At 39.0% G+C, this 23,079-nt stretch overlaps 1 long non-coding RNA gene across 1 annotated transcript; it reads right to left on the reverse strand.

Annotated features, from left to right (window-relative positions):
• Nucleotides 1–407: 407 nt before the first annotated feature.
• Nucleotides 408–14,595, reverse strand: LOC110121523 (uncharacterized). The gene is made up of 5 exons (XR_002308996.2): nucleotides 13,131–14,595; nucleotides 5,057–6,952; nucleotides 4,332–4,375; nucleotides 3,590–3,830; nucleotides 408–490 (listed from the first exon to the last, which is right to left on the reverse strand). It is a non-coding gene; the product is annotated as an uncharacterized lncRNA (long non-coding RNA).
• Nucleotides 14,596–23,079: the final 8,484 nt, after the last annotated feature.

Genomic DNA, 23,079 nt, shown 5'->3' on the forward strand with positions numbered 1-23,079 from the left:
AAGGCTACCACATTGTGGAGCAGGGAATGGGGAGGAGTTGGGGGGGCTGGGGCGTTGAGAGGGGGTTGGGGAGAGGCTTTTTGGATCCTCAGATGCATCTTAAGCCCTGCAAATACTATCTCTCCGGTTGCTTCCTTCAGGTGCCACACCTCTAGCTGAAGGTCAATAGATAATTTTCCCTGAATGGGAAGCACGATGAACATACTTTATAATTATAATGCCTGAGACAATGACTAACAGTGGGCATCACAGGCTAGCCGTGCTCATTTTGGCTTTTACAATACAGTTTGGTATTTTGTGGAGTTCAGCTTAGGAGCTCCACCAAACTGTTCAGCAGGGATCCCTGGTCCAGTGTGGTCTGAATCTCACCATGTGACTGCCCATCTTGTTCTTCAGATCTCACCTGATAAGTTGAATGCTGAGAGGGCATTTCATAATCCTCCTATTAGCTTCAGCACCTATTTCTCTCCATCAGCGGATGCTCTTTTTTCTTACATGGAAACAAAACAATTTCATAATTATTCGTTGTTTGTTCTTCTACTTTTTATGGCCTCTTTTTTTTTTTGTTTCCTACTAGAAGATAAGGTCTAAAGGCAGACCATGTCCATCTTGCTCACTACTGTTTCCCAGGGCATGGGTTATGGCAGGTGTTCAGGAAATATTTTCTTCAAAATAATTTAAAAATTACACTTATGAATTATATTTCTATGTTCTTTCATGTCTGGTTTTTATATCCACTGTGCCATGTGAGTCTCACAATAACACCATGAAACAAGCCGGGCAAATGTTACCTTACATTTATGAATAGAGAAACGAAGTGAGATAAGGCTCCTAGAGTCCCCATCATGGTGTAGTCTCCTCCACCACTACTGAGTGCTAATACGTATAACCAATGGGATGATGAAAAAATGATGAGTGTAACTTTTGAGGCCAGATCATAAAGATATTTAGGTTCTGCCTCACATTCTTGGATTTCCCCCATTGAAGGAAACCAATTGTTGCTTAGCAAGGACACTTGAGTCTATGAATTGCATGAGGGGAACTGAGGCCACCTGCTACTAGCCCAGTCCAACATATAAGCCATGGAAGTGAGCAGTCTTCAAAGCAGATTCTCCAGCCCCAATCAATCCTTCAGATATCAGCAGTCCTGGCCAACATCTTGGCTACAACCTCATAAGAGACTAACTAGATAAGCTGTTCCTGAATTCTGGACTCACAGATACTCTGAAATAAATATGTATCATTTCAAGCTGCTAAGTTTGGGGCAGAGGGCAAGTTGTTTTGCAGCAATAGATAGCTAATACTTCAAGACTCAGAGACAAATAGCTATTCTTCATCTTCTTTCTCATCTTTCTCCTTTAACTCCAATCCCAACCTTCCTGCTTCTGCCAAAGAAATTTGGGATATGTGCGTAGTTAATAGAACACAATGTATAATTATATTATTCCAGTTTCTCTCATTACAGCCACTTCTAGCAGGTAAATAATGACCAGTCATATCACTTGAAGAGAAGAAAACCAAAGAAGGCTACTCAAGAAACTAGGCAGCTTATTTCGGTCAAAGTTAACTGTCCAACCTTCGTCAAGACCTCAACAACTCTGAGCCTAGATGCCCCAGGGAATCCTTCTAAATGTATTAATATATAATATTTTAAAACCTATTTAAAGGCATTGATGGTGGAGAGCAAGGGGTGTTGTGTAAGTTAGAAGGATACCATTTTAATTTGCAAACTGAGCTTTTAAAGAAAACACATGCCTAATGGAGTTGATACAATATCATTCAACTATTTACATATTGGGAGTCTGAACAAAGTCATATTTATTAATCAATATGCTTAACAAGATAATCTATCATGACACGTGTCTGAATATATACTGCCAGGCAACATCCCACCAGTTACTCCATGACGCTGCTCTCCAAACAAAACAGCTCACATACAGTTCTTGAAAGTAAAGCCCCCTTGAGATCACTTGATCTTCTCTCTATGCCCTTTCTGCACGAATCTCCTTCGTGACAGCCCCCTAAAGTGATCATCAAGGCCCAGCTTATACTCTCTCATCTGCCTAGAAGAGAAGATGGCTAAGTTGTGTGGGTTTATGAAGAATTGCTCTGGAGTGATTCCCAGTGATAATGGCTAAGAGACGTGGAATTTTTTACACTTAGTTCTTTTCTGATCACAAACATATTTGCCACTATTGAGAGATGGATTTTATCAAAGACATGAAATTACTCTTTATAGTCATGCTCATTCTGTCCTAGTGACAGGGGTTCTTCCGGATGAGTGGGTAAGGTTGTGTCTGTGTGTGTTGAGGGGAGAGGGTGCCTCAGGGCCCTGGTTACTGTGTCTGGTTTCACTCTATGGGTGCCATTCTCTCTGGTACCCCATGAATTCCAGATACCTTTGCTCATCCCCAGGGAGATCTAGCGGTTAAGAGAAGAATCCCAACTCTACCACTGGTAAACTGTGTTATCTGATACACATTATTTAATTTCTCTGAACCTCAATTTCTCACCACCAGCATTATATCATGGCCACAACACAGGGTCTTGAGGGATTAAGATAAGGCTGTACATGTGAAAGAATTTTTTTTTAATGAGAAGTAGATGTATGAAGTATATTATAGTAGTTGCATGTCTCAGTGAAGTTCTCAGCAAGAAGTATTCATGAATAAATGGTAGACTCTGTTGCAATAACTATGGGAATCTTTGTTAATTCTGAAGTTGCTATACTTGTATACTAAGACTAAATAAATAAGTAAATGGTTAGTGCATGATGGGGACCAGATTTCTCATAGATGGAGGAGGAGTTACAGATACACAAAGAGGAAAAGCTAAAAAGAATCATGTGGTACTGGTAAGATTCAGAGACATCAGTATAAACTTATCTTCATCACACAAAGATTTAGATGGATATATACAGAAATAATTACAGATACGTGTATCCACAGGCTAGTATAGACACATTTCCTCACTCTATCCACTGAGACGACCTAGAAGCAATTACACCCCATAAGCAATGAGAACACTAGTACTCATATCTTGATTTTTTTTTTTCTTTTTAGATATTTATTTGGCTGTGCTGGGTCTTTGTTGTATCATGCGGGATCTTTAGTTGCAGCACATGGGATCTAGTTCCCTGACCAGGGATTGAACCTGGGCTCCTTGCATTGGGAGCATGGAGTCTTAGTCACTGGACCACCAGGGAAGTCCCCAGATCTTGAGTTCTAATACTACTTTTCAATTAAAGGGACCAGGGCTCCTTAGCGAAATGATTGATTTTAGGGCTATGACAGAAAATAACACAAATATACAAGAAGGCCTATCCATTCATAATTCTATATTTAGAAAGAAGACCCGAAAAGCCATGATTAAGAGATATCTTTGGTAGACAGTGGTAGAAATAAATTTAAAACAATTTTGGTTACAATAAAAACAATTCCTCTAGTTTCATCTAACCTGGCTAAACTGTAATTTCTTCTAAGAATTTTTCCGGGGGTGGGATGAAAGGGTTAAGTCCATGAAACACCTCAGTTTTCAGCCACTAACTGTGGTATCCTGGGTAATTACTGCAGCTTACTTGAGACCACACCTTAGATAAACCTGTAGCACTGGAGTTTTCTGCAAACATTTTCTTTCCTGCAAGCTGTGGCTTGTCCCTTTCATATATTTGTCCTAGGTTTTCAACTTGATTTTCCAGTGGCTAGTTTATACTTGGTTGAGCCAACAAATCAGGGTCTGTTGATTTAGTTTCATATCTTCTTGGTGCTTGCGTGAGACAACCATGCCAGCTATGTGGTAATGAACACAGTCAGGCCGGATGAATTATTTTCCTATGAAGGGAATAAAGTTAAAAAAAAAAAAAAAAGGAGGAACTGGTTCAGGTAAAGGTTATGATTTTTAATTTCCCTTGTTTTATCCATTGCTTTTAAAAATAATAAAGATTTTGCTTGTGAGTGAAATTTTATTCTCATTTCACTTTTTAAATGAGCATTTGATTTTCTTTCATTTTAAGAGCCCAGTACAAGAACAGTAGAGTCAAAGGGCAAAGTAGGTACTAGGTGTGACAAAGAAAGAATGTTCTTGAGGAGGCCAATTCTCCATCATAGTGTTCTACAGAAAGTGGAATTACACTAAGAGAACCATCTTTAGGTCATATCAGTCTATAAAGAGTACAAAGCAAAGTAATTTGGGCTTTAGGTTTTAGTGGGTACAAACTACAAGGTACTTCTTGAAACTGCATATCCATTTAAGAAAAAATAGTCATGATATCTAGGTCAATGCGGACATATCTTTGTCCCTTTGGGGGGAAAAAAGTAGTATTCCCTTCTCACCGTCTTCCTGCACATCATTGCCACCACCACCATTGCCATCAGATCTAGGAGAAAATGTAGTGAGCAATTACATTCTAAGTAGATTTTGAAAGTTTCAAAAACTTTGAGAGTCTTATGAAGTTAGCAAGAGTGGTAGTATTATTTTCTTAGTTTTGCATGTAAGATAAAGAATTGAGGCCAAGATATAGGCATTTGAAATGACATGCTCAAAGTCCTAAATGAAGCTAACAGTGATAGCAGGATTACCACCCAGGCCAACTGCTCTTCAAATGCCCTGCAGCCACTTTTTGGGTAATCGTCAATGTCAACATCACCCAACAACATTTCTCACACACGCATTAGTGGAATTACTTTAACCAAATAGTTTGATCATTATCTTGCTGAGAAAGCAAGTATTTGGGAAATAGAACTGGGCTGGAATGGAAGGAACCAGAAGACTTGGGGGAGGGGAGCAGTACGGGAAAGAAAATGTGTTTATCAACTTTTTATTTTTCATTTCAAAAGTAATAAATGCTTATAGCAAAAAGGAATATAATCCAAAAATATACAGAGATTTTAAAATGAATAATACCCTGCCCGCTCCCTCCTAGACTAGCCAGTATTAACAGCCTGGTACATATCTTTTGTCTTTTTAAAGTCACAAAAGAAATAGAATGGTGGAAATGGAGGAAGTGAGGCAGGAAGGAAAGAAGGTTCAGGAAAAGGGGTGGGAAAGTCACACTTACCAACATGCTCTCAGCCTCAGCCTGAGGCTGTAGCCAGGATGCTGAATACTCCTCTGGAAGGCTGCAGTATCAGTCTCCCCTAGGTCACTGGTCTTGGTTTATAGTCATGAAATCCACGCTCTCCATTTAAGCTCATTTTCTCCATGTCTAATCTCTGTTCTCCCACCCCCACTCCCCGTATGCACCCCCATTCCACACACACTCACCGACGCCTGCCCCATAGCAACCCATGAAGACAGAAAACCAAACATACAGATGACAGTTGGTCTCTTGCTGCTATTCTCTGAAAAGAGACTGTTGGGGGCATCTGTCTCCTAAGACCTTGACATAGGGATCCTGAAATTTCACAGTTTGCTGTTTCCTAAAAGCAGAATGGCGACAAATGTGAGGTGGATGGCTGCTCACTGAGTTTGTAGACCAAATGCCTCTGGAGATGTTTCAGACCCTGATGGGACCTGACATTGCTGCTAAGTCCTCAAGGTCAACTTGAGGTTGTTGGCTACTGGAGCTCACTTTTGGAAAAGTTACTGACAGTCTAGGATATGGGCCAGCTTCAGGCTGGGCAACCATATTAACTGCCTCCTCTCCCTATTCCCTCCAACACACAAGTTTGAACAGTGTGCCTCCCCAGTGAAGCTTCTGTAATATAAATGCAGCCACAGCAAGAACTGCCTTCTTGTAAAACATCATTTTAGAGTTCAGCCCATCTGCCAGTCTAGGGCAACCACTGGAAGCTGTGGTTCTTAAGAGAGTCAGAGCAGTGAAGTGAGTTGTGAACTATGATAATATCCAAGCCTGGATGAGGGAAGCTACCAGCTAAGACTGCTCTGGATTTTGGGGGGACCAAAATGATGACATACCCCCAGAATTTACCCTTCTGTCAGTGCATACATGCTCAGTTGCTCAGTCATTTGCAACCCCATGGACTGCAGCCCACCAAGCTCCTGTGTCCATGGGATTCTCCAGGGGAGAATACTGGAGTGGATTGCCATTTCCTCCTCCAGGGGATCTTACCTACCCAGGGATCAAACCTGAGTCTCCTGTGTCTACTGCATTGCCAGGCAGATTCTTTACCACTGAGCCACCTGGGAAGCCTTTAAGCTCACACTGTTCTTACTGGCATACGGTTGGTGAACAAGGCAAGTCAATGGCCTCTGAGAAGTACTGTATTGGACCAACCCTCCACAGTAAGTGTGAGTAGTAAGAAGGGAGAACTTTCCATAGTGATCCAAGCAATTCCAGAGTAATACACATCACACACTGGAACACAGCAAAAAAGCTACAGGGGCAGTGGTTGACACTGTCTTCAACCTTTCTCTCCTTTTGATCAGAATGAAACCCAGAGAATTGTTTTAACACTGTTATAACTGTTTTTATTTGTTGCTGTTGTGTCCAACTTTTTGTGACCCCATTTGTGTGACTCTTTGTGTGACTGTAGCCCACCAGGTTTCTCTGTCCATGGGATTTCCCAGGCAAGAATACTGGAGTGGGTTGTCATTTCTTCCACCAGGGGATCTTCCTGACCCAGGGATTGAACCCATATCTCCTGCGTGGCAGGCAGATTCTTTACCACTGAGCCACCTGGGAAGCCTTTCATGCTTCCTGCGTGCCAGACTCTGTGTTCAGCTCTTTACAGATGTTCTCTCATATAATCCCATCAACCTGATAAAAAGCTCACAATTCATCCATGAAGTCAAGGACAGATTCATTAGATCCTAGTTTTGCAAATTTGGGTGAATGCCTTGCAAGAATACGACTATTCTTCTCATTTTAAAACTGGTTATTTATCCAGCCTTTATTCTGAGTAATTACCTGAATACTGGTTATTCGTGTAAACATTGTACTCACTACTTTTAAAAGTCTTGACCATTGAAAATAAACTCTCCCAAAGTTAACCTGGAAGAATAAAGTATGTGTTGAGTATAGTGATTCAGTTCAGGAAGGCAAGCAGATCAAAGTGTGAATAATACACAGTAATTTGTTACTTTTATTTAAAAAATAATAATAATTAGAATTATTAGCCTCTAAAAGTTAAAAGGCTGAGGGAGGTAAGCTAAAGAGAAACACACAACATAAACATCTTCACTGTAGAGTGACTTTCTAAAAGCAGCCAAAACTATTTTCTGAAAACATTGCAAATATCTAAAAATACCTATAAACAACAGATGGTTCCCATTTAGATGGTAATTTGTTTCTGGCATTTTTATTTCATATGAGAGTATAATGACATTTTTTAAGGTAACTTTTGGGCATTTGTTGTATCAGATCATGGTAGTGGGGCCACTGGTGGTGGGACTCTTCATCCTGGGTATCTATCAAGCAGCATCTTCTGCCTTCAGAAATCATCTCCTGAAACTACCTCCTTCCTTCTTGAACTCACCAACCAACCAGAGGGCAACCTGGGCAGTGTCCATCTTTGTGATTGTTAGTTCAGTTAGGTCACTCAGTCACATCTGACCCTTTGTGACCCCATGGACTGCAGCATGTCAGGCCTCCCTGTCCACCGCCAACTCTTGGAGTTCACTCAAACTCACGTCCATTGAGTTGATGATGCCATCCAACCACCTCATCCCTTGTCATCCCCTTCTCCTCCTGCCTTCAATCTTTCCCAGCATCAGGGTCTTTTCAAATGAGTCAGTTCTTAGCATCAGGCGGCCAAGGTATTGGAGTTTCAGCTTCAACATTAGTCCTTCCAATGAATATTCAGGACTGATTTCCCTTAGGATGGACTTCTTACAGTCCTTGGATCTCCTTGCAGTGCAAGGGACTCTCAAGAGTGTTCTCCAACACCACAGTTCAAAAGCATCAATTCTTCAGCGCTCAGCTTTCTTTATAGTCCAACTCTCACATCCATACATGAATACTGGAAAAACCATAGCTTTGACTAGATGGACCTTTGTTGAAAGTGAAAGTGAAGTTGCTCAGTCACGTCCGACTCTTTGTGACCCCATGGTCTGTAGCCTACCAGGCTCCTCTGTCCATGGGATTTTCCAGGCCAGAGTAGTGGAATGGGTTGCCATTTCCTTCTCCAGGGGATCTTCCCAACCCACAGGTTGAACCCATGTCTCCTGCATTGCAGGCAAACACTTTGCTGTCTGAGCCACCCTTTGTTGTCAAGGTAATATCTCTGCTTTTTAATATGCTGTCTAGGTTGGTCATAACTTTTCTTCCAAGGAGCAAGGAGCAAGCAACTTTTAATTTCATGGCTGCAGTCACCATCTGCAGTGATTTTGAAGCCTAAAAAATAAAGTCTGTCACTGTTTCCACTATTTTCCCATATATTTGCCATGAAGTGATGGGACCAGATACCATGATTTTAGTTTTCTGAATGTTGAGCTTTAAGCCAATTTTTTCACTCTCCTCTTTCACTTTCATCAAGAGGCTCTTGTGATTGTTAAGGTATCTTCAAAATGGCATTTTAACCTGCCCCAAGAAGTATATGAATAAACAGAACTTGCTAAAGATCTATACCAGTCAGTCAGTCCACTCTTCTTTTCCATATAGCCTGCAATCCAAATTTCAAAAACCTTTCCTCTCAATCCAAATGTGTGGAGTTCTAGCATAAAACTAAAATGAGGAAAACACAATTCAACCTGGTGAAGAAATATTGTCAATTCTATGTGCTCTGAAGAGAATTCTGACTTCCAGGGATGTATTAATAATGTGTGTGTGTTAGTTGCTCTGTCATGTCTGACTCTTTGCGACCCCATGGACTGTAGCCTGAGGACTGTAGCCTCCTCTGTCCTTGGGATTCTCCAGTGGGTTGCCATTTCCTCCTCCAGGGGATCTTCCCGACCGGGATCAAATCCGGGTCTTCTGTATTGTAGGAAGAGTCTTTATAACATCTGAGCTACCAAAAGCCAATATTAATAATAGAGGCATCTAAAATGGCATTTGATGGAGAGAGTGATTCAAAACCAGGTTGGAGAGTTGAAGAGGGAGGTCCAAGAAATGTGTCTGGGCAAGGGAGGGCTGGGCTGTGGGACGCTCCTGAGTGTCATTCGCAGGCCTTGGCCTGCCGCCTCCCCACTGGGTATGAGTGTGCGCATGCGTGGGGTGATGCCCGCTGGAAGGCATCTGAAAGCCCAGTGATCCCAAGGTGATAAAGTCAACAGGTCAGGCTGCCAAAATTTACTGTCTGAAACGGACTGACTTTTCACCACACACACGAGGATACCATTCCTGTTCAAATATTTGTTTGAGCTTGTATTCCAGAAAGACATTCCTCTATTAGGTTTATGCACTTCCCCATTCCTTTCTCTCTCTTTTGAAGGTTAGATGAGGATTTCCTTGTCATTTGCTCTAAAGGACTGGGGTTTTCTTCCTTGAAATTGTAGCTGGAGCCTGAATACGGTGAATTCAGAGACACACAAATTAAATGTAAAAGTTTAAGTCATGAAACAAACCCATATCATACAGTCATTTCCTCAGCTCACCATTCTGCAAACTTTTTTGTAAACTTACCAGTTTTTAAAAAGCAGTAATAAAATACCCAATCAGATTTTGTATCATTGAAATCTTTCTCAACTGAAGGAACATTTGCAATGACCTTTATTTTTTTCCCCTTAAGATTAAATTCTTTAAAAACAAATTCACTTTTAATATGAATGTTATGATTCACAGCACAAAAAAGCTACAGGCACGTTATAGTTGTGGAAATTATTCAAGAATGAACTATTCTTAGAAACATAGAAATGATGCAAACTTGAGCTTTTAGAAAATCTGTAATGGCGTGAAGTAAGCCAGAAAGATAAAGACCAATACAGTATACTAATGCATATATATGGAATTTAAAAAGATGGTAACGATAACCCTATATGCAAAACAGAAAAAGAGACACAGATGTACAGAACAGACTTTTGTACTCTGGGAGAAGGTGAGGGTGGGATGTTCTAAGAGAATAGCATCGAAACAGGTATACTATCAGGGGTGAAACAGATCACCAGCCCAGGTTGGAAGCATGAGACATGTGCTCAGGGCTGGTCCACTGGGAAGACCCAGAGGGATGGGATGTGTAGGGAGGCGGGAGGGGGGATCGGGATGGGGAACACATGTAAATCCATAGCTGATTCATGTCAATGTATGGCAAAAACCACTACAATATTGTAAAGTAATTAGCCTCCAACTAATAAAAATAAACGGGAAAAAAGAAAAAAAGAAAAAGACAAAAAAAGAAAATCTGTACCGGCACTTTGGCAGGGATCTCTACTGGATTCTACTGACCAAAGAGGATAAATAAAGGTCATATTTCTACACAGTTCATTAGAATTTACCTTTAATTTTATAGCAAACTATAAACTTGTTTGCTATAAAAACTAGGTGTGTAGTGGCTACCAGATAACAGGGACTCTCTCATAAACACTGGTCATTTAATCCTTAGAGTAGATCTATAAGGAAGGTATTATTATTCTCAGTTTATAAATGGAAATACTGAGGTTGAATGATTTGTCAGAGTTGCACTGCCATGAAAGTTTCAGAGGATGTAAAATCAGGTTTTCTAACTCTAAATTTGGAATTCTTTTCACTACTTAACACCTCTTAAGCTTGAATATTAAGTATTCAGTGGTTGTTTTTGAAATGAGAATTAACTTAAATTTGTTCTTTCTCATATTCCACTCCAAATAAAAGTGTTAAGGACCAAATTGAAATATAAAGTATGTATTTTCCTTCTGAAAGGAGTCTGCCCCAAATCTTTTTTTAAAAATAAAGATGCACATGCATAAAAAACATAGAAACAAAAACTGAAAAAAAAGTTTAAAAGTTTGTGAATTGTCTCAAAACAAAATGGAACTGCACATTATCTGTGAATCATTAGAATGCTAGTGGAGGTTCCCAGAATGATATCATGAATGAAATATCACGTTAAAACTTTACCAAGAATCCTAATTCAAAGAACTTTGGAGAGACCTTGTCGCTTTAGTTTTAACATGTGAAATAAATATGCCAGTGCAATAAATGCTGACCAAAACATGCTGGTTTTGCAGCTATAGTTTGCTATATAATTAAAGGTAAATTCTATTGAACTCTGCAAAAATGTGACCTCATAGCTAGATAAGTAATGATACCCTCAACTGTAAAACAGCCCTCAACAAGAGCTCAAACTTAAAGTCTGATATTTTATTCTTTTTTTCTATATGTTTATTTTTTTTTAATGTCTTAAAGACTATTAGAGGAAGTAAATTAATATCCTTAAATATTCATTAGCTCAAAGCAGTGGTCATTTATATTCCACTAATGTGTTTGGTTTGCTTCAAATAATACAAATAAAAAGCAGAATGTTCTGCCCTGTCAACCACAGTAGTTTGTGTGTTGTCTGTAGGCGTATGTAAATACACATGCAAAGGGCAATTGAGAATAATTGATAACTTTTTAGAATATGAGTCAAGGTAGATTAGCTGGGTTTATGGGGAAAATATGTCCAGGAAAAAAATGTCATTATGGGTAGTGACAAAGCAAAATGTGGTGCTAGTGCTGTGACATTTCAAACATGCATTTCAGAAGGTAGTTGAACCCGTTAAACCAAGACTCAAGTGTAACTAATATAGTTTTTGATGAGATTGATTTCTCAGCTGTCTTGTTGCCCTAGGTCTTTACTCCTCCCACAGATTTCACAGTTTGTGCTTATCAGGTTTAGTCATTTATCTAGTGAAGTAGTTATCATATTCCACTATTCCATGGCTAATCATGGCATAAGCAGTTAGCGCTTTTCATCTTCAAAGCTCTTAATAGCAGTTAATTAATATAAACAACCCCCTTAGAAGATAAATTAATCACACTGTAACAGTTTCCTTTTCACCAATTGAGAAGCTGAGGTATAGAGACCAAGTAATTGGCCCAAAGTCATTGAGAAAACAATATTTGAAGATGGTGGTGACTCGAGGAGCTCTGAGATTTCAAACTTGAATAAAATGTTTGCTTTTCCATTTGTCTCTTGTATATCCTGGGCTAGTGGTAAAGAACCTGCCTGCCAATGCAGAAGAAGTAAGAGATATGGTTTTGATCCATGAGTCAGGAAGATCCCCTGGAGGAGGAAATGGCAACCCACTCCAGTATTCTTGCCTGGAAAATCCTATGGACAGAGGAGCCTGGCAGGCCACAGTCCCTGGGATTGCAAAGAGCTGAACATGACTGAATGACTAACACTACTACTTGTATATCATATGTAAAACCATTTAACCAATAGCCCAGTGGGAAATATGCTTGTTCTGCTGCCTACACTAAGAGCACCAGCATGATTCTCCATGGTTTTAAAGAAGCTAAAAGTATTTTATCACCCCCAAATTTCAGTCTTCAGGTAGCATGCTACCTTCTGTTACCTGATTCTATCAAATCAGTCCACAGATCTCTGTGTTGTTGTTGTTGTTTATTTGCTAAGTCTTCTCAGACTCTTTGCAATCCCATGGACAGTGTTCCACCAGTTTCCTCTGTCCATGGGATTCTCCAGGCAAAATTACTGTAGTAGGTTGCCATTTCCTTCTCCAGGGGATCTTCCAGACCCAGACCTCAAATGCATTTCCTGCATTGGCAAGTGGATTCTTCACCAATGAGCCACCAGGGAAGCCAGATCTATATGGTGATGGGTGTTTGGTCTCAGAAATCAGATGAAAATGAATGTCAAACCTATTGATCATTTGCCCACACCACCAAATGTCTGAAATTGAATGGACTTTAGGCTTACTTACCCGAACCCATAGATGTACTGACATTGTTTAGAGTTTGGATCAAATCACATTGGATAATTTTCAATAAACAACATGTAACCAATTCAGTATGTTTAATGTGTAATTTTATGGCACATCATGGGTTTAGTACCCAAGCTGTCACATTTCTCAGTGTACACTGACTCACAAAATGAATTCATTGCTTTTAGTTTCTTCTTCTGATAAAAATCTTTAAGTATCCCAAGCTGTTCTTTTTTTTAAATCATTATTGAAGTACCTACAATATCCTGTTAATTTCTGTTGTAACCCATGCTGTTCTTAAGTATACATGAAACAAAATCTAGTCAATGGAAGTATATTGACAAGGTAAAAACTAAATTTGGAGAATTATCAAAAATTACTAGAACTCTTACCCATATTTGTCAGTCTTGATTCTTTCCAGGTGTTGTTTCAACTGGAAATGTGTGAATCCATGCTTGTTATCAGTCAGTTCATTTGTTATCCACAATCACAGTCTTCTCCTTTTGCTTTAGAAAAGTAGTATATAGATAATGGAGATCTTGTTTTAAACAACAACAACAAAAAAATACAATATAGGCTTTTGTCAACACATTTTGTTCTAGAAATAAACATTATATCCAACCTTATTAGCAATTGAAATAAAATTGCTGAGGAAAAAAGGCATGTAAAAAAGTCATCTTAGGGAAACTAGGAGAAGAGTATATGGAAATACTCTACTACTTCTGAATCATGCCCTAAATCTAAAATTATTCCAAAGTAAAACACTCAAAAGAAAAAAGCAATAAAGAATGAGTGTCATAGACTGAAAAATGACTCTCCAAAAGATATCCACAGCCTAGTCTTTGAAATTTGTGAATATTACTTTTTTTTTTTTTGGCGGGGGGGTGGAGAACCTCTTGGAAGGCAAGAATAAATTTAAGGATATTGAGATGGGGAGAGAGGATATTGAGATGGGGAGATTATTCAGGACTATCTGAATGGTCCCTAGATGCACTCACATGTATCCTTACAAAAAGAAGGCAAAGGAATTTTACAGGCAGAGAGAAAATAAGATAATATGACGATAGAGCAGAGAGATATCTGAAGAAGATGGTCCTGAAGGTCAGAATGATCCGCCTGGTGCCATAGAAACTTGAAGAGGCAAGCAATATTTTTACCCTTAGAATCTCCAGAGGGAGGGCATCCCTGCTGACTCCTTGATTTCTGTCCAATGACACTGATTTTTAACTTCTGGCCTCCAGAATGTGAGAGAATAAATTTCTGTTGTTTTAAACCACCAAGTTTATGGTCATTTGTTATAGCAGCCACAGGAAACTGATGCAATTGTCAGAGCATATAAAAGCATCAATGACAGAAGAAGACATATAAATATCCAATAAGCACATGAGAGATGTTCAATGTTAGTAATAATCTTAAAAACTGTCAATTTTAAAAAGTAGTTACCTTATTTGTTGCCTATCAGATCACGTAAATTAAAGAGACTTAGAATTTTTTTAAAGCCCTGTGTTGCAATTTTCATTGAAGACATTAAGGTCTCCAGTCAATCATCACTGCAGCCTGGCCAAGGGCTTACCATCTAACACATTTCACTTTCTTCAGAAAAATATGGATATATTAAAAATAAAACTCAAGGAATGAGTAAATAATGGACAACTTTAGCAACTCTTTGGTGCTTTATAAAATATCTTTTATTAAGTAAAATTTCAAATATATGCAAATGTGAAAAGGACTCATGATCAATCTTGTTTCATCTGTATTCTTTTCAATCTCTCATAACCTAGGTTATTTTTTTTCCAAAATCCACACAAATTATATTTTAGTATGTATCTTGGCCCATAGAGATTCATGCCTATAGATACATATTATATATATATATATATAATGTGTATCTATTTATGAAGCACATATATAACCATAAGTATTCATATATTTTATATACGTGCATATATCTATTTATCTATTCTGCTTGGTGCTTTTAATGGAAATCTCTTTTTCAAGAATTAATAATTTTATACAAGGAAGTTTTGAGAAACAAAAGCAAGAGATAAGACTTTCCTGTGAGGGTCAAAAGGAGTCTAATGCTCTTCCATTATATGGTAAAGAGACTCATATGTCTGTTGAGGTGGTGGGAAAGTGTGTGTGTGTGTCCTATGTTGTTCCTATTGGATCCCAATCTATCAACACTCTTTCCTTATCTTCAAGCTCTCTCCCACCTCTTTGCTATTCTTATAAACACATTTAGGACACTGCCAAAACACCCACCTCATCTAATTCCACAGTTTCTCTAGCCATCAGCCCATCCTCACTCAACCCAAGTTCTTGAAAGAAAAGTCCACATTTGTCTTCATCTTTTCAATTCCCATTTACTTTGCAACTCAAAGCAAGTGGAGCAAAAATGTTTATCTAAAACCACTCTCACTGATGAGCATTCATCAAGTGAAGCGATCATGATGGTAAGCAAAACAGACATGGCCTGCCCTCACAGTTCTGAGACCGTAAGTCTGGATCTCCTGGGTGGATATGGGGGGAAGAGAGTGAAAGACTCAGCACTGCTGCCCATCACTGTCTCCTTTCATTCACTCAGCTCTGTTCCTACAAGGACAGGTGAGCCATGGCTTGAATGAGGTTGAAAAACATGGGCCTTGTCCACTGTTTTTCCTGAAATGAAACCTCTGACAGGTCATTGAGATAATAACTGAAAATGGCTATTTTTTTTCAGATCTCTTAATGACTGATATGGAAGGATCACTTAGGACTCTGGGGGTTCCTATGCTTCCCAGAACTATTCATGTCATGTTTATTCATGTTGCAAGCACAGACAGAGCCAGGTTTCCTAACAAGTCATTCAAATGTTCAGGAAGGACTGATTTCTTAGCATGTCTGAGTCTTCAAGCTCTAAGAAGAGTGAGTAAAAGCATAAATGAAATAAAACTAAAAAAAGACTCTAGCAGGAATGTTTGAATTTTTGACTTAAACAAAAATAAACTGGAAATGTCTAGGCCATTTCCAAAAAGAAAGTTTAAGATAATTAGGGGAATGGATTAGTTGACAGAAAAGCAATGCTGAGGAATTAGATGATAATGTTACATATTAAAATCAATGTTTTTCCCAGCCAGGGAGAGATTCTTTATTGTGAATGAAAAAAAATAGATCAAAAGTTGAATCCTTGAATGTTGACTTTTTTTAAACAAGCTTATGAGTGTTTGAAACTAGTCAATAATGGCAAAGTAAGAAAATGTCTTCATAGATAAAGATCAATCAGAGAAACATCATATAAAATATTACCATGACCATGGTAATATAAATATAAACATTGATCACACCTGTGCACTGAGAAAACACCAGTCTTAGAGTCAAAAAATGCTGTTAGAGAATTATATGAACTGTATTTTGATACTTAAAAGCAAGGCTATTACTTTAACTGTTGTGTTTCAGAAGTTCATATGAGTAAAAGGATACAATTGTTGACTTATAGTCTGTATAGTAAAATAGAATTTTATTTTTGAGTGAGATGATTGTGTACTCATAACTAAGGGAGAGAGACAGAGGAAATCCAGAAAGTGAGAAGGAGATTTAATCATTCTCCTCAAACAAGCAGGCACAAGATACCATAAATTCTGTGAGGACAGGAGACGTCTTTGTCTTGATAATTTTCATGCCCTCAGCAGTTGATGAATATAAATTCTTTCCCATCTCACTATAATGTTTGCTTTTTCAGAGGATAGATGATAAGAGCAAGAAATGGTGCAGTGAAGGGAAGAATGAAGAGGAAAGATGGGAATTGAGAAATATCGTCAGCAACTAGTCTTAGCTGCGAAGGGAGTTGTTGTGGAGTGAATGTGAGAATATGGACTCAACGAGAGTAGTCAATTCTTTTTAAAACTATAGACTTGAAGGAAAGAAAAGGAAAGAGCTGAGGTGGTGGCTGGAGGGGGCTGCTGGGTCAAGGTAGACTTTGTTTCAAGAGAAAATGGGAGTAGACAAAAGGGCAGAAACAAGGAGAAGGATTCCTGAGTAGCTAGGGGTGGGTCCTATCTGCACACAGTTGGATTGGCTTAGAGGCCACGTGATTTGACTGAAAGAGCAATGCAAGGAGAATCAAAGGTGCTTGCCCTGCCTTTGGTCCTCATTCATCACCTTAGCGAGCTTGGGGAGGTGGCTTGAGTGCTTCGAACATCAATTTTACCATCTCTACAGTAAAAACATATGAAAATATGTGGGTTTTTTTCCATCAAAAATTAAACAAGATGAAAGAACTTTAAGAAGACACAGCATTGGAAGACACAGGAGGCTCTTTTAAAACACACTTAGAGAAACTTTTGTGAGCTATCACCAGTGACTGTGTCCCTAGGGTGAGCAAGCAATTACCAAGCTGGATAGAACCGCAGACCCAACTTCTCTTAGTAGCCCCATTATTTATTTCATCATTGTCCTTTTCTGCACTGATTTGACTGAGCAGGCCTTTCTGGGAACTCTGATTTTCAAGCCAGAAAGAACAAACTGAGTACTATTATTGGTCCTTTTATATCAAGATTTAGCAATCAGCAAATTAATAATGTCTCGAAGATTAGCATCGGTTTGAAAGGCAAAATTCACACAAAACAATTAATTAAGAGCATTAAAACAAATGCATTGCTGAGGGTGGAATTGGATCCAGGAGACAAAATGGGTTAAAAAAATTTTTCTTAAAGGAATGCTCTAATTGAAAACTGGCAGCGACAGAAGACACAGTATAGTTAAAACAGTATCTTATCAGAAAATTAGCAAAATGTAATTTTTATTGGATTTTACAGATGTTATTTTTAACCACATCAAAAATCCCACCTCATGACTAGCTATTGGTACAAATTGTCATAATTACTATAATTTGAAGTCTGAGCGATGGAATGACTGAGATAGTTATCTCAACCCCAGACTAAGTCTGTATTAGTTGAGCAGCCAGGAGAAGGAGCTCATGTTTTTGTACTTGGTCTGGACTTCATTTGTGTCCTTTATCCAATCTCATTCTTAGGAATATTGAAGAATAATTTTTTTTTTCCTACCTGAAACAGTGGAGAAAATCAGGAGGTTAATATTAAGAGTGCTGAGGTCACCTTTAATTAACATACCAATCACCTCATTTCCAATCTGCAAGTAAAGTGTTGTATTTTATTCTATTTTTACATTTCCTGGTGAACTCAATCATATTTAATGCATATCCTAAATTCTGGGCATAATATATTCAACTACCTATATAAGCATGGCTGATAATGCTGAACTAAGAAAAAAAGGAGCTTTCATATCCCTCCTGATATCCAAGTTAAAATATTTCCTTGCTACTCAGGGAGTAAAACTATGACAAAACATGTCTAAAATATGTCTAAGCTATAAATCAGAAAGAGAGATCAAAAAATGCCTTAGAGGAAGTTCTGTAGATAACTTTTATCCACAGATTCATAGTGATATCAAATAATGAAAACAATTATGACTGGGTCATACTTTAGCTTTGGGGTTAGATTGGCAGAGAGCCCAGTTCAGAGACAGTAGAAAGACTCAGTCAGTATGAGGAAAGGAGTCTCCAAAAGAGAATAAAGCTCATCAGACATAAGGAAGCCCTTTCCAACAACAGAAGAATGGATAACGTGCAGTTTTAGTGATCGTCCAAAGCTGAGCCATCTGACTGTCATTTTAGGTCATGGAAAATTTTCACCATGGTTTCTTTCAAACTCTCAACCTTTGCTTAACTGAAGGATCAAATGAAGAAGGGGTCTAGATTAAATTTATTCATTCAACAGATACTGTGTGCTGGTGCTCTTCTAGGCACTGGAGAACAGTAGTGAACAGAAGTGGTGCGTCCAGTAGAACACAGACAGGAAGAATGCAGATAACAAACACGTCAAAAATAATTCAGTAATACTATAATGCCAGGTACTATGTACACTTTGAAGAAAAATCACACAGAGTAAAGAAATAGGAGCTGATGAAAAGGTGGCTGTTTGGATGTGAGCTGAAACTGAAGTCACTCAGTCGTGTCAGACTCTTTGTGACCCCATGGACTGTAGCCCCCCCAGGCTCCTCGGTCCATAGGATTTTCCAGGCATGAATACTGGAGTGGGTTGCCATTTCCTTCTCTAGGGGATCTTCCCAACCCAGGGATCAAACCCGGGTCTCCCGCATTGTAGACAGACGCTTTACCATCTGAGCTACCTGTGAATGCCCCTCAATTAAGATGGCATGTGGGCAGAGATCTGAAAGAAGTGATGGAGCAATTCAGGTGGATACGTGGGATATCTCATTCCAAACAGAAATAGCATCAATCAAAGACTCGAAGTTAGGAACATTCTAGGACAGAGTGGAAGGAGATAAGGTGGGAAAAGAAGGCAGACTACATCATGCAGGCCTTGTAGACTACGGTAGAAATCTTAGATTTTGTTCTAAGTATGACTAGGAGCCCTTAGTGGGTAGGGATAGGGAGGTTGAGTAGTAATGTAATGCAATCTGACTAAAGCTACAAAAAAGTGACTCTGCTATTGGGTGGAGGATAGGAGCAAATACCACAAGAAAAGGGATGAGGCTGGTGTAGAACTAGCCAAGAGATAATGGTGGCTTGGACCACTGGTAGTAGTAAAGGGAATGAGAAGTGGTCAGACTCAAGATACATGTTGAATGGGGTATCAACAGGACTGTCAAGGGGTTAGATATAATGGAAGACAGAAAGAGAATATGAAATGACTCTTAGGCTTCTGACTTAGAGAATGAATGAATGTAATGCCACTCACTGGAATGGGGAAGACTTGAAGAAGTATGTGTTTTGGATGTTGGGATGGAAATCAAAAATTAAATTTCAGTCATGCTGAATTTGAGATGCCCATTAGATGTTCAAATGGGGAAGACAAGAAGGTAGTTGGATAATAGATCTGAATCCAAAGGAGAGGTCAGGCCAGAGTTGTAAATTTTTAATTTGGAAGCCACCAACTTATATAAATCCATGAGACTAGGTGCATCTATCCAGAGAAAATATGGAGAGAAAAGAGAATCCAAACCAAGATTTGAAAAGCAGAATTCTTCAAAAGTGAGAAATATTACTTGACCTCTATAAGGCTGTTTCAATACAACAACTCATAGTGAAACAGACTGACTTTGGACAGGTAAGAGGGTAAAATCAGGAGCTTAGAGTAGACCACAATCTAAATTTAATTATTAATAGAATACTCACCTTATTATTGATGTTACTTTTATTTGCTATACAAAGTGAGATATTATATAAGGAATATATGAAGTACAATTTTGAGGCACTTCTCTTTTTCAGTAAATACTGGATAAGTCAGTTCTGATGCATGTGGTCCAAGAATCTTTCTATAAGAAAGGCTTCTCTAATGTGTATCTTGGAAAGGAGTAACAATTAAAGGGGAAAAAAAAATCAGGTTAGTATATAAGTCCCAAAGGTGAAGGTTAAAACACTAATGAGCTTTTTTTGGCTCAAAGAATAATAGACTACGGGAGTCACCAAGTTTTTAAGGTGATGAACTATAATTGGTATTAAAAAGGAATCTTCATTTTTCACTGCAAATTGTGCAATTAAGAAGAGGCAAAAATAGGAAATATCTGTGTTAGCTTTCAGAAGCATGTTCTAATGTAAGAGTCATGAGAAATTAAAATAAAAATCACTGAGAGTCTTGGAAGAACTTAAAGGAAATGGACAAAGATTTCATCCTAGGATTATTTAAAGCAAAAAAAAATTATAGAATCACTTAGTTCATAGAATCTCATACTCCTACAACATTGTATTTTTCCCTTTGCAAAATTGAACTATATTTAGTTTTCCTTTCCAGTTCAATTCAGTTGCTCAGTCGTGTCTGACTCTTTGCGACCCCATGAACCATAGCATGACAGGCCTTCCTGTCCATCACCAACTCCTAGAGTTTACCCAAACTCATGTCCATTGAGTCAGTGATGCCATCCAACCATCTCATCCTCTGTCGTCCCCTTCTCCTCCTGCCTTCAATCTTTCCCAGCATTAGCATCTTTTCCAATGAGTCAGCTCTTCACATCAGGTGGCCAAAGTATTGGCGTGTCAGCTTCAACATCAGTCCTTCCAATGAACACTCAGGACTGATCTCCTTTAGGATGGACTGGTTGGATCTCCTTGCAGTCCAAGGGACTCTCAAGAGTCTTCTCCAACACCACAGTTCAAAAACATCAATTCTTCAATGCTCAGTTTTCTTTATAGTCCAACTCTCACATCCATACATGACCACTGGAAAAACCATAGCCTTGACTAGATGGACCTTTGTTGGCAAAGTAATGTCTCTACTTCTGAATATGCTACCTAGGTTGGTCGTAACTTTCCTGCCAAGGAGTGTCTTTTAATTTCATGGCTGCAATCACTATCTGCAGTGATTTTGGAGTCCAGAAAAATAAAGTCAGCGACTGTTTCCACTGTTTCCCCATCTATTTGCCATGTAGTGTTGGGACCAGATGCCATAATCTTAGTTTTCTGAATGTTGAGCCTTAAGCCAACTTTTTCACTCTCCTCTTTCACTTTCATCAAGAGGCTTTTTAGTTCTTCTTCACTTTCTGCCATAACGGTGCTTTCATCTGCATATCTGAGGTTTTTGATATTTCTCCTGGCAATCTTGATTCCAGCTTGTGCTTCCTTCAGCCCAGTGTTTCTCAAAATTAAATTTTAAGGAATCATTTGACCTGAGAATCAATTAGAGCAACATGTCCATCTTCTAGAAAGTGGTTTTCAGTAAACATTAAACATTCAGAATGAAATTGAGTCTATGGTTTTTCTCTTTTGTTTATCTGTTTGTTTTTTAAAGTAATACTTTCCTGTCAGTAGAGAGAAAAAAGGAAGGGAAGAATTGAACAGGAAAAAAAAAAAAACAGTAACGTAACTAGTCGAAAAGATGCCATAATGTGTGTTGGGAGCAGTTGGCTTATGTATTGGGAGAGAAGGATGGTAATAGCTCAGAAAATCAGGCATTTCAAGTTGCTTAAACTAAAAGGAAAAGAGAAGAAAAAAGGGATGGGGACCATTGGAAGTGGCAGAGTTTAGTGCAAGTGACAGCTACTAGCAAAGGAACCAGATAAGGAGTTAAACTGCCCCCACCCATGAAGATGCCTCTTTCATCTGGGTAACCTAGATAAATAGATGACTTAAGTGACCACTCTTTTCCCTTCCTGTCCCCTATTTCCACTCTTATGCTTTAAACTAACAATAAAGAGTGAACCGTGAAACCCTAGGCACCCCACCCTCTGACCATAAACACAGAGCCCCAGAGCTGATATTTCTCTCTCTCTACCCACAACCTGGCTCTGTGACCCTCGGGTATGCCTTGTTCTCTCCAAGATCTGTAAATAATAAACCTTGTTGCTCAAAATTCCCTGATGGATTTTGCTGAAGAACTTCATGCAGTCGTAATAAGAATCACGGGGTCAGTCCAGCCACAATATTGACCCATTGTGGAAATGCTTGCAAGGCTCACTACAAGTAATGTGGAATCGGGGAATGACCCCAACATTTCTTGCTGATAGCATCACTATTAATAAACTGAGACAACACAGAGATTAAAATCAGTTAAAGTACCAAGGAGCAAACACCTGATTTGGGAGTCAGCTCAATGAATCCCACAGGATTCTGCAACAGTTCTAGACTCAAATACCAAGAGCCCACCTCCTTCTAGGAGCATATTAAAGTGCACACAAATCCTAGGCAGGTCGGGCATGTAAAAGGAGATGGACAAACACATATTTAGAGAGTTTTAAAACCTCTGTGGCTCATAGTGACAAGTCTAAGTGATCAATCTTTTTATTATTTTTTGGTGAATTTTATTTAAAAAGGTAGGGAAGCATATGGTCCATTTTCGAATAGCTGTTATTACATGGTCAGTGAACGAATGTCAGTTGCTCAGTTGTGTCCAACTCTTTGCCATCCCATGGACTATAGCCTGCCAGGCTCCTCTATCCATGGGATTCTCCAGGCAAGAATACTGGAATGGGTTGCCATTTCCTGCTCCAGGGGATCTTCCTGACTCAGGGATTGAATCTGGATCTCCTGCATTGCAGACAGTTACAGGGTGGGACTCTTATCTACTATATAGAGACATGGAGTTAGTTAAGACATTGAAAGTACAAAGGTGAGCGTGGCAGTCCCAACTCCTCAACAGCTGGGGGGCTGGGTATGATGCTGATGAGAACAAATGAGTAAAACAGATGCTTATAATACAAAATACAAAAGAAAAAAAAAGGTTGGGCGGGGTGGGGAGGGGGGGAGAGAGTAGCATAAAATCTGACCAGGACTGACACAGAGATCAGGGAAAGATTTTCGAAAAAGTCAATGTTGAGTTGAGCCCTGGA

This window comes from Odocoileus virginianus, chromosome 4 (genome assembly GCF_023699985.2).
Source record: "Odocoileus virginianus isolate 20LAN1187 ecotype Illinois chromosome 4, Ovbor_1.2, whole genome shotgun sequence".
In the NCBI taxonomy this organism is placed as follows: domain Eukaryota; kingdom Metazoa; phylum Chordata; class Mammalia; order Artiodactyla; family Cervidae; genus Odocoileus; species Odocoileus virginianus.